Here is a 12865-nt window from a genome sequence, read left to right on the forward strand (position 1 = left end):
CTGGGGAAGGAAAAGCATGCAGGCATTTCTCTCCTGCCCTATTTCTACTCTACTGCACAGTCTGCTGTATACATACAATTCCTATATTGCTCTTCATACTTGCAAATTCTCAAGTGCTCACTTTGCAAAGGAAGAGCCTCGTCCTCCCCACCAGTGACATCTTCCCAAATGTTACACCAGCAGCCACCTACTGAAAGTTTAATCATCCCTAGAGGAGAGGCAGAGGACTGGCTTTGCTGTAGCAACTAACCAAGACGTCTGACTGCTGCAGAGGGGGTTTCCTGATGCAGTGGGAGCTCTGGAAAATGATGCTGACAGATGGCAAATTTCTATATACAGAACTGAAGTAAGGATGTACTTGTACCACTAAGGCAGAAAAACATATTCAGGGGTTACACTGTGCACGTTTAGCATAGTTTCCAACTTTGCCAGTGTCAAACTGTTTCCAAATATAGCAAAACAGAAGAGTACAGTAATAGCTATGTACCCTACTCCTGCAAACAATTTTAAAGGTTCATAAAAGAAAAAAGAAGAAAGCAGGAATCACTGACCACTGCTTCAGTAAATATATACAATCCTTCTGTAATAAACTGTATAATAGAACCATTTTCCCTGTACATGTGATGTAATTTTGCATGTCAGCAATTTCCTATCTACAAGCAGATAGTTGGGGAGTTGCGCTGTGTGTGCCAGAAAAGCTTTGTGCAGTCAGGTGTGGGAAACACCAGCTGCAAAACACAAAAACTTAGGAAAAATTGTAAGGCAGACTGGAAGCAATATTGGCTAGATTTACTATCTAAAATGGTATGCTTGCAAATGTGTTGGTTTTTTTAAGTGAATGTGTTTTTTCACAAAAAGGCAGGCCACATATTATGACCCTGAAAATTACTTTTTACTAAAACACAGTGCTTACATCCATGTGGATTACGGATGTCCTTCTATTTCTAGGCTGGCAAGCACCCAAACTCAAAGTAATCAAGTTGTTTTGCTCAGCGGTTCTGATCACATTCAAACAAAAGGAAAACCCTAAACCACTTGAGTCTCTCACAACAATAATATTTATGATGAGAAGTAGCTATGTTTCCTATATGTAGCCTGACACAGAATGTAAAACAACTTACGTGCTGCCTGCTGCAAAGACAGCAGCTGTAATACCTCTGAAGGCCTTTTCTTTCCCTGAACCTTCCTTGACCCCAAGCTCTCTTCCCAGCAATAAATTCTTTCTAAAGAGTGTGCAGGGGGGAAGGAGGGGGGATGGAGGGGAAGGGCAGGGACACTGCCTATCTGCCGTAGCACCAGTTCCTGAAGGTTTAAGAGGACACAAAGATGCCTGCTCGGGAACCTCACAGCGGACACGGGTGCTCACACAGGTACAGGAGTACAGGGCACTGCTCAATCTTCAGTACCCTCACGGGGCACAGTGGCCCGGGCTGCTGGCCATGCACAGCCAGCTGGCCCTGCAGTCAGGCCAGGGGTCACTTCCCTCCCCTTTGCTGCTCGGGATCACCATCCACCCTCTGCCCTGTCTGAATCGGGTCAATGTAATTTTCATTCCGAGTTTTCCTCCAACTTCATTGAATAGAAGGAGCTACAGTTTCAAAAGCAGAAGGCTAAGGGGCAAAAACATTAAGTAGCTACTGATTTAACAAAGCAGTTGAGAGCAGCAGCCTTCCCTTCTATAAGCTGCAGACAAGACCTTTAACTGCCTGAAGAGCCCAAACCCCTTCCAATTCTATTTTATCATATAGATGTCATGAAAACTTTTTGAAAACTGGGCTATGCTGTAACTCACACAGCAGCTCCCTAAGGTCAAGTGTCAGGAAGCCAGGCAGAAAGCTCAGGCCCTGCGTGGCCCCGTGCCAAGAGGAGAGGAGGTCTCCATGTCCTGCCAGGCGCCAGCAAGGAAACCCATGCGGAGACACCGTCTGCCAGGCTCCGGCACGGCGTCCCTCGCGCACGCACAGCCCCAGCCCTGCTGCTGCCAAAGCTGCGGGGAGAACCCCAACTCCTGCTCCTCAGGAACCTCTTCAGGCTCGCAGCTTTGATACTCAGATTTTCCTAGAATGAGAACTCAAGAAAAAGCTCAAAACCACCCCCAGCTGTTCCTTACTGGTTTGCAGAAATGCTTGGGGAAATTGGACCTCGAGGCTTGGCACCAACGCACCAAGCACAGGGGAGCCTGGGAGTTAGGGGACACATGCACAAATCACCATCACCCCCACCCCCCAAAAAATCCCAAATAGTGCTTTGATACAGACTGAAACAGTAGAATTCTGCTGGGCTCAAAGCAGCCCAAGGTGAAGGCACTGCACTGGCTCCCATAATAAGGACTTGGTTCAGGAAGTTCAGCAAAGCACACACCCTGACTCACAGCATCATCCAGACTGGGGTCTGTAACAGAAGCCATAAAATACCGACGTGCTCTGAGGCTGCTCTCAGTGACATGCCAGCCCTTACTACAGAGGTTCAAATGCTGATATGTGACAATCCAGACCATGACAACATTTTCAAAGAATAGACTGGAGCAGGAAGAAATTCTGTCTCTTCTGTCCCGTGTGTTCTCCAAGTGAAAATGAAATGAAAATAAAAATCTGCTTTAATTGTAATAAGATCTAGCACTGGCTCCCAAAAGGAATTATCCAGGAGCAAGGAAGGAAGGCAGAAAAGGTTAAAAAGCGAACACACAGAAAACACTCACTTCCTTCTTAATATGCAGAACCTCTTCCTCTGAAACACTGAGACAAAACATTTCATTTTAGTACAACTGCAGGAAAACACAAGTTTATTGAAGCTGTTTTGTCATTAACATTGATTCTTTTTTAATGTGAGAAAATGCTGATCATGATTGAGAGATGTATTTTTGCTTAAGGTAAGACACATCATCCCCAAGAAAACAATTAAACAGATCATAAAGATGCATCACAACAGCCTTGCTGCATCACCCCTGCTCGTTTCCTATTAAAATCTCCACAGAATAATTGCCACAATTTATAGAGCCAAGATCACATCTGCAAAGATTAAATATGCAGTTTCATTCATCAGCCCAACAGCCTGAAAAGAAATGTGGATAAAGTCATGGCACAGAAAGCTCCTGAGCATCACAGCTGTGCTCAGCTCCCGCACTGGTATCACCTACACAGCCTGAAGTAACTGCAACACAAGCAGATGGAAGGACAACACTACAGCTAATACCAAATAGCACCAAAAACTCCCTGTCCCAGCCTTTGCTTCCTTTCCTTTATGGAGACATCGCCAAGTTGTGACTTGCTGAATCTTTCATGTTCTGTTTCACATCAAACACTGTTTCTCAGAAAATACACAGTTTGAACATACACAAGTGGTAAGAGAAAAACATAGGGTAGAAGTACAACAGATGGCACAGTTAGTCAATAATTTTCTGCATCATGATCATCATCAATCAGCTTTGGTACATGCTTCCCAAAAATACATATCTTCACACTGAAGTGATATGAATTGGAATTAGCTTTTCAAGATTTTGCTTCCTCTAGCTCCTTCAATTCATCACATCTATCCAGCCCCGTTTACTGACTATATGACAGGGGCATCAGACCCACTGAGCAAGAGGTCAAGGCCTCACAGCCCATCTGTTTATCTACAATGACTGTAAGAAAGCTCCTGTCAAATATTTTTGGACAAAAAAAGCATTCCAAGAAAATGTGGCACTGCTGCAACCTTTCCTTCAAAGCATATGAAAAACAAGATCCTAAATACACTTCTTTTTATGTTTTAAACACAGAGCCCTCTAGGTTACACAAAAAAAAAAAAAATTGAAGCAGAGAAGGTTGGGATGTTGCAGCAGGAGAAGGGAGCTGCCACTTTGCTTAAGTAGAAGCTAAGTTGGCCTTTGCCAGAAAAACAAACAAAAACAGTTCTACTTTTGTAACATTAATCATCTTCTCACTCAGCCTCTCCTATGGTAATCTCTGGGTTCAAATTCTTACTTATTTGTTTCCTCCCACTGTTGCCAAGTTAAAAATTATATTCATTACTCAGCCATTAAAAGGCTTTTGCTTCCTTTCAGCATCAATAGGCCTTTGATCATCAAGCAGTTCCCAGGAGTAAGCCTGATCTTTTCCTAAGAACTGAGCCCCTGCAGCGCCCGGCGACTTTTGCAGGAACTGGGAACTCTCAGATGTTCTTCAAACATGACAGATCCTTCATAGACTGAACTTAAACCCCAGTGCAAATGGCTATGCACTTAAAAACACACCAAGATTTCTCAACCTGTGGTCCACGAACCACTGAAGTCTCAAAAGAGGAAAAAGCAGATTTGTCAAAAGATGCAAATAAATGACAGTAACAACCTTTTTTTGGTGCCTATTCAAGAAAGGCAAACAAGTGAAAAGCTTATGACTTGGACTTTCCCTCACACCCTGAAATGCTTAAAATCTATTATTTAGCTATAAACTGCCATGTACAACAGCAGCTTAGGAAATCTGAAAAAAATGTGACAATTATAGAGCACATAACTATGGTGCCATAGCCGAAGACCTGAAAAAACCAAGAGGCAGCATCTGCACTTGTGATGCTGCAGAATATGAAGTCTCTAAAGTAACCCAGGCTTTCAGCCTCTCCCCATGTAGGTGACGTTAATAGAACAGTCAGAAAACGTGTTAATTATAAGTTAGTGGGGAACACGAAAGCTGTCATTCTCCATTTAAATGCAAATATATTAGAAGGGCTTTTAAGAAGGTGTGATTGTGTGAAGTGTAATTACAAGGAAAGCAGACAAGGAGTTGATGAATTTAAGGCTTTGTTTGTTCTGGATGTGGCAGGCAAAGCAGGAAATGTGAAAAATTTAAATCACCGGGTATGTGCAATGAAAAATCCTGACCGCTTTGCCTGTGCAAGGCGTTCTGTACGCGGCAGGCTCAGGCACACATCCCAGGATTTCCTCAAGCCACGTGAGTGGTCTGACTGCCATCCAGCCCCGAAGGCATGCGTGTCTTTGTGGGTAGGTGAGTAAAGATCTGCAACTCCCGTGCTATTTCAGAGATCGGGTATGCGAGAAAGAATCCAAGCTGCTGGCGCCTTGGCTGCAGCTGATGGAGCACCTCTGGAAGTGCAGCCTCGGATGGGACCCGAGTCCGAGACGAGTTCCCCAGATTTTAAGAGCCCTCTCATAGCTGCACACCAGGCAGCCTCGATTGCGGTGACCCAACCGTGACAAGACTGAACTTCCATGTGAGCAGCATCTGCAGGCAAGAGGAGCCCATCCATGTCTCTTCTCACCTCATCAGCAAGGATCAAAAAAGTTACCTTTGTCAGGGTACGGATAAAACAGCTGCCCCAATGGGTTTATTTTGCAGAGGTGACAGTGAAAAGTAAGTTATTCTAAACTTTACTCTCCGTATCAAAAGGGGAAGCATCAATTTGCTTCTAACTCATCTACACTGCTCTGTTGCACAGCTGAGCAAACATTTTCACCCAGCCCCAAGTGGCTCCTCGCAGAGAGGACCCAGGGCCAATCTGGTCAGGCTCAGCTGGTACGCCCAGATCCCTCTGACAGCGTGCTACATCCTGCCTTTGTCTGAGAATCCGCTTCCATGGAGAATCGGCATTCCCTGCTGAGCAGATCCTGCTCCAACCGAGAGGGAACTTTGACTCACCCACGATTTTCTCAGAAGTGACCTTTCCCCATTTTTATGGATTTAAAAGTCAGCTGCAGTCACGGAGTCTCTCATCCACAAAATGCAAGCTGGCATTATCCCCGACTTGCCACAGGGCAAGCACAGGGACGCTGGCACAGCAGGGTCACCAGCCTGTGCCCCAGCCGCTGTTGCACAACTGCTCCAGCGGCACTTCCCTGCCTCCGCAGCACCTGGAGCTTGCTGCCAGCTGCATTTTTCCCTTCATGAAAACGGAGCTAAAGCACTTGGCAACTGCCGTGAACTGAGCGTGTAGACTTGAACTCACACGGGGCCATGCCAGAGCAGCACAGGGGCAATTTGGATTAAGTCAGTGTTCGGGTAGTAGGCAGGCAGCAAGAGAAGTTAAGGTGAGTAGACCCATTAGAGACTCAGCTTGACACGTTCTGCTCTCCACCAGGATTAACAGCACCTGGAACACCTCTCGCTCCTTGGGAATGGACTGCCCTGCAGCATTACTCCCTCCCACAGTGCTTCTTCCTCTTGATTATCTACATGTCACTTACAATAAAAAACATCATGCATTTCTCCTGATTGTTTAAGTCAGCCTGAGACATGTAAACAAATTTAACTCATTGTCTTACAAACCCCAGCTCAGGAAAATTATGTGACTGAAGTAAAATCGGTGGAAGAGTGCCAAAATCTCAAGTTTTGTTAAGCCTGGCCAGATCCTCCAGCACTCTGCACTTCAGTGCCCGGCTTCAGCTGTTATCTCTAAGCCAGATCTTTCTGGCAGGGCTCTTTGAATCAGATCCATGAGAACAGGAGCAGGGTAACCACCACATGGTGAGCAGCAATCTTTTCAGAGCGTGAACATGTGTGCACAACTGCCCAGCACGGGGACAAGGGGCTCCCCAGTGGAAACAGAGGCAGGATGGTGATATTTTATTAACTCACCCACCACTAGCACAGTATCAGTGTCTCTAACACTGACAAGGCACACTTGAATAGTCAGAAGTGGTTATCAGCTGCTGCCCGAGCAGTCTGAAAGCTTTCTTCAGTGAAGTGGTGCATGAAATCTCCCACTGTACCCATCTGCCTCTGAATTCCCCATCTCAATGGCAGAAACCCAGCACCTGGGATGAACTTTTGTAGGCCTGCCTGGGAAAATGCATAGGGTACAACCTACATTCTACCTTATATAAAGCCTATCCTACCTGTTCATTTGTTTTTGCCCCTTTTGCTGTTATTGTTTTTCAGTAAAATCAACAGGTTTAAAGGCAGCAAGAGAACTGTGCGTTTGCAGTAGTAATGCACAAAAAGCAGAATGTAAAAATGAAATCAGGTTTCTATTTCTTTAAAGTATGCTCTAAAACAATGTTCTTTACTGGTAAACCATGAGAGATTAGGTTAAAAGGCTGTTGCAAACTAGTACTATCTGAAAAGGAACCAAATATTTAAGGGATCAAGAAAAAGCATTTTTATCTTACATATTAATTTCCCAGTCCTATTTTAATTCATTTTTTCACACAATTGCAACATTTTGGTTCATACACATTTCCACCTTAGTGGTTATAGGAAATTAAGCCATGCTTGCTTAGACCTGGTGTTTCTTCCCACCCGATATCCAAATATTTTATTCCTCATGTAGCACAGAAGTACTCAGTCAAACAAAGCCCGATGGTCCCCCTCCAACCCACTTACAGTTTCTCCAGCATCCTCATAAAAATGATAAAGCTTTGAAAGAACTCTCAGCTAAATGTCCTTAAGATAAAAAGCAAGTTACAGCAATGTAAAAAAAGAAAAATAACAATCTAGGTTATATCGGCTGTTCAATTTCAGAAAACTAATGTTTAATTTTCTATGTGAAATACTTTTTCAAGTTAAATCAAAGATTCAAATCTTACCATCTATTTTACTACCTTAGTTCTTTGTGAGGATACTGAAATGCTTACTGCATGTGCAGAAAGTCAAATGCAGTAAATTTTCTATTTTAGGACTACATTAAAATTATTCAAGTGGACACGTCTTTTGTTCATTGATTTAACAGAATTTCCTAAATGCCACTAAAAAAACCCCCAACATTACTGTTTTCCACCACAGTAAAAAAAAAGAATTTCAACAAGATACATAGTTCATAGAAGAAAACCCAAAATGTTTAGTGAGCAGCTGCTCGATGGGTGTGCATTTTAAACCCCTTCTCACACAACACTTCTCCTCACACAGCTACCATCCCTGCACATCTGGCCAAGTGAATGTATCACTGGTTTTTCCCCAGGAGCCTGCTATCAGCTGACCTTGTCCCTGCTCTGACAAGCAGCTCCTATTCCATCAGTCACTCTGCCATGTGGCCCACAGGTGCCACAACGTACACGTACTGCCACGTTCTCACTTCACACACAGCTCAGCTTAGCTTGGCTCCCTTCAGCCACCCCCAAATCCCCCTTTCTTAAAGACATGGCTTCATCCATGTTGTAAATGCTGTCAGACAGCTTGAGAGGGCTGGCAGTGAGACCTCTGCAGAGCCCAAGAGCCTTTCACCTCAGATTTCCTGCACAGTCCAAAGGGTCCTCCCTTCCTCCCTCCGTGGCCATCCCAGCTGAGGGCCAACACAGGCTGCTGGAGCCGACAGCTCAATGCAGCTCAAAGCCCAGAGTGTAAAATGTAACATCAGCCTGAGAATTGCTCCTTTCCCGACTGCAAACCTGAAGCTGTTCAAAGAATTAACCCCACATCAAATGCTATCAGTGGTTTAATTTGCTGTGAAGCATATCAAAAGCAAAATCTGCAAATATGAGCATTTGAAACTGTCTCAGAAATATGGATATGTGCAACACTGCCTCCTGAATCTTTAATTCCCTGCAACCTATTAAACACAAGAGCAACTTCATAACATTTCTTGTGAAACATTCTTACTGTAAATCCTTCCCAAACAACTGAGTAAATAAAATCTAACATGCTCAGAACAGGATAGTACTGTAACTAAACTGAGATTCAGAAAAGTTAAAGAACATGAAAGAGATTAATTCTTTCATACTTTCATAGGAATTAGCAGCAAACACATCACGCATGAAAGAAAGGTTTCCTATCCTTTTGAGTTTTTCACTTACATAACAGCATTTACTAAGAAACAGGTTGGACAAGTCTTATCTGCATAGCAAGGACTATGTAGAAGCATAGCAAGATTAGCAATGTTTGTTGAAAAGATCTGTTTATATGCTGAAAAGCCTATTTAAAAATCTTTCCTGCATTCTCTGCCAGATTATTCCAGAAGTATTTTCTAGTTTTTTTCATCTACACACAGAAGGGCCTGCTAACTTTCCTATGGTTTCTATCTGTTTTTCCATTTTATTAAGAGGTGCACATGCTCTGTAGCCGACTACCTCTCTGTGCTGGAGTTTCAAACTGCAGTCGAATCATCAGCCTGAACAAAGCAGCTCATTGTCATTCTGAAAGAACTTGGCAAGTGTTCAATCTAAGCAAGAGCAATAATCCATGACAGGGTGCATTAGGCAGGTACTGATGCATGCCTAATGCACACTGCAAAGCATATACCTCTCCAAAATACACTCTGAAGTATCTTATCTTTCCTTTTTCCTGCTCTTTAAGAACGTTTACATAAACTGTTACTTTTAGCAACTGCAAAAAGCTATCCCTTTAAAGAATAATAATAAACTGGCTACAAATACTTTCCCACTTCAATTCTGTACACAATTATTCAACATATTTTTGTTTTTCCAATTCAAAACCAAAAAACCAAACCAAAACAACAATAAAAAAACCCAAACCAAACACAAGCCACGTTTTCACCAGATCATATGCATCTCTGTTTGAAAACCACCTGTTTTCCCTTGGTACTGGAAGCAGGCTGAGAAACAGGCAAGTGCTCAGCTCCACCATCATTAGCCACACTTGCGTGCAGGCAGTGGGAACTTCACCCTCTGGCTCGCACCAAAGCAACAGCCAGCTCCCGTTCCCACGGGACAGCAGCACGGCTTTGGCACTGCCGAGGCCACTGCAAACACTGGAAACCTCGGAGCTGCCTGCCGCAAGCCTGGTGCTGGCTGTGCATCTGCGTGCGCCTGGCAGAGCCCAGCAGGCACCGGGCACGTCCCAGACGTGCCAGGAAAGGCTTGAGCAGCACAGGGGCTTCTGCAGGCAGGTGAAGTCAGGCATCCTTGCCTAAGGCAGCACCGGCAATCCAGGAACCACCTTGGGAAAAGGGAGTGCAGCTGGGAGCCAGCAAGGCCAATTCCAAAGCACTTTACCTCGCCTCCCTGAGCAGCACCTGAGTGCTCCTGGAGAACGTGTTCCCTGCTAACCATGCCCTATTCTGGAAAGCACACAGCTGTACACCAAACCGACAGCCAGCTCAACACCCGGCTCACAGTTGTTGCACCTGCTGCTGCCTAACCCAGGTGAGATATCTGAAGGATGGACACAGTTCCTCTAAGGACTAATGTATCTTGAAAGGCATTACCACTGACATGATAATGTCAACGTGCCTCTGAGCACATCTCCTCGGCTGCCTAAAAACATGAGGTATTTTATGCGAACCACGTAACACAGCAACCCCATGATTTTCACAGGGAGACAGAGGGACAATGTATTTTCTAGCTGAAGTAGCAAACTACTACATAGCAGGAGTTATCTGCCAATAATTGGGCAATGTGCTGATTAATACTTTTTCTGGGTTGCCTAAGGACACTGCATGCATGAGTATCTCGCCACTATTAATTAATCACTCTTTGTGCTTTTATCCTGGTAGAATTTACATGTTGCACACAGTGAATCCCCTGAATGAGGCAATTTCTACCTCCAAAAGCACTTACTATTGTCAGTTTATTTGCCCTGCTTAGCCCGATGCACAGATTGGCAATAAATCATCATTCTTAGCAGCTGAAGTGTTTAGTGTCTTTCATTCAATATTCTTTCCTCCTCGCTGTTCCCCCTGGAAGTACAGTAATCATGTGCTGAATAGTCATTTACAGCACTGCAATTAAGAGATTATTCCATTAGGCTTTGTATTTCTATCCGGTTTTATGTTTCCATTAAAAGCACTTTGTTAAACAATTGAGCAAACAACTTCATGCAACAGCAGGAGCCTCATGAGCTGATGCCTGTCAGTCAGAGCCCTGTGAAGCAGCCCGGGATGGGCAGGAGGTGCTCATGGGTCCACAGAGACCCTCCTCTTAGGCAGGGTTCCAAAAACAGGGACAGGACAGGCAGCACAACTGCACATGGGCCAGTGTGGCATAAGCAGTCAAGGTAGTGACTGCTGCCAAGAGATTGGGTGGAACTGGGGAAGAGTACCTGCCAGGACACCTGGGAGTGGGTGCATTCCTCTGTAAACACAGCCTCATTTCTTGTGCCTCTAAGAGCAGAGCAGAAATTGTCAAGGAATTGTTCTACTTCCATGAAAACTGACCACCTCTTTAAGGAGCAAAACCTGACAGCCAAAGGAAGTCACATCTGCCTAGGCAATGACTGTGGTGATTTCACCCCAAGCTTGTGACTAAGGCTGGAAAAATCACACCAAAGTTCCTCAGAAATACACATAAGGAGTTTCACCAGGCACATCCAGCATTCTGACCACTCAGTGGACAGAAAAGCCATTCAGGTGACTCAGGGCACCTTCCAGGGAATATACCACCTTCTCTGATAATGCTCTTCCAAGCCTGTGCCCTTACGAGTATTTTCACGGCAAAGCCAATGAGTTCCTGCCCTCAACACCATGGTGGCAACAGACTTGGGAGGAGAATGAATCAGCGCTGCCTCTCCCAGGGGTTCCTCATCCCTGCCCTCCCACACGTGTTCCCAACACCAGTCACTCCCTGCCCTCAGGATGAGGCAGGAGGTCTGTGCTCTGCTCACCAAGGAACAGGGCAGATGCCTACAGGAACCACTGAGCTCCTGGAGAAGGTTTTACATTCTTACATGCAGGCTGCTGGACTTTTCCTCACCCCGTGACTGCCTGCCCAGAGCTACACTCAGTGCCAAGCACAGAAAGCCCCTTGAACAACCCTTGTCCAAGCAGACAGCTTCCTGCATCGTCACAGGGATGCGCTGACTCAGGATTGCTTCATCTCTCTGTACTCTCTCGCTGGCCCCGAAATTCATTCATGAAACATCCACAAACAGAATGAATAACACCCCCAACAGCAGCTGGCACCTCACATAACCCAGGTAACATCCAGCCAAGCCATCTGTAGAATGCTAGGTATTTTCAAGAAAATACAAGTTGATCATAATAATTTGGAACTACGGGATAACATTCTCTACACACACTTTTTAACACATTCAGTAACGTTTCCATCTTGCCCAATTTCTTGGTTACCACAGTGACTAAGCACAGGCTGAAAAAAAGAGTAAAATTCTGCAAAGCAAAACTTGCTGTAAGTATTTCTGGAAGCCACTTGAAAAAAAGGAAGTAAGGAAAGAGTCTCACTATTTATTCATTTTTCTGTTTTTCTAGAAACATCCATTCATCCTCAGAACAGTTCTTAGAATCCTTCCCAACTAGCAAATTGTGCCTTAACTTCCATTTTTTTCACTTAAGAGCCCTACTTAGAAACGTGGAGCTTGTAGTAATGTATACAACAGAGAAAGAACACAGGAAATTGTAAGGTTAACATCCCTCCCTTTTCTACATCTCTTTTTCTGTCACTCCTCAGTTTCAAGCTGTGAATCAGGAATCCATTTTGAGCACTTGCTTATACACATGCAAAACCCATTCTCTGTGTAAAAGCTCCAGGTCGAGAATTCTTTTTGAGCACAAGCTCAAGCAGAGCTCTTTACCAGGAACATCCTTTTGAAGGGGACTTGAAAACTTAAAAGTCAAAGGAAACTAGAAAATTAGATACTAGCATAAATTCCTCTTTTCACTAAAGTACAACATTGCCTTATAATACACAGTTTAAGTCTCTCAAATGATATGGAAGGAGAAGACCAGCTGGAACCCAGTGTACAAGCTGAAGGCTGCGATTTGGCCCCAAATGAGGACAGCATAGAAAGACCCAGAGGAACCAATAAAATTTGGAGCAGCAGCTGTAACAACACCGTGTGTGCTCACCCTGCTGAGCCCTGGCACATCAATTCTCACCACTGCCTCAGCTTTCAGCACATCCTTGGCCAGCTGAACTCACACAAACCATTTCAATTCTCCTCTGGTTTCCTACTTTCCATTGAGACTCTGCTGTGTGTAAGCAGGATCCTAGATCTGTATCTAGTCAGTGCCTGCACCTCCCCTGCACTCC

General features: G+C 44.5%; 1 protein-coding gene across 4 annotated transcripts in view; it reads right to left on the reverse strand.

Moving 5' to 3' along the window:
* Window positions 1–12865, reverse strand: part of AFF1 (ALF transcription elongation factor 1) — a 67114-nt gene that overhangs the window by 44867 nt on the left and 9382 nt on the right. The gene's annotated exons all lie outside the window — the stretch shown is intronic.

The sequence above is a fragment of the Passer domesticus genome, chromosome 4, assembly GCF_036417665.1.
Source record: "Passer domesticus isolate bPasDom1 chromosome 4, bPasDom1.hap1, whole genome shotgun sequence".
Classification (NCBI taxonomy): Eukaryota; Metazoa; Chordata; class Aves; order Passeriformes; family Passeridae; genus Passer; species Passer domesticus.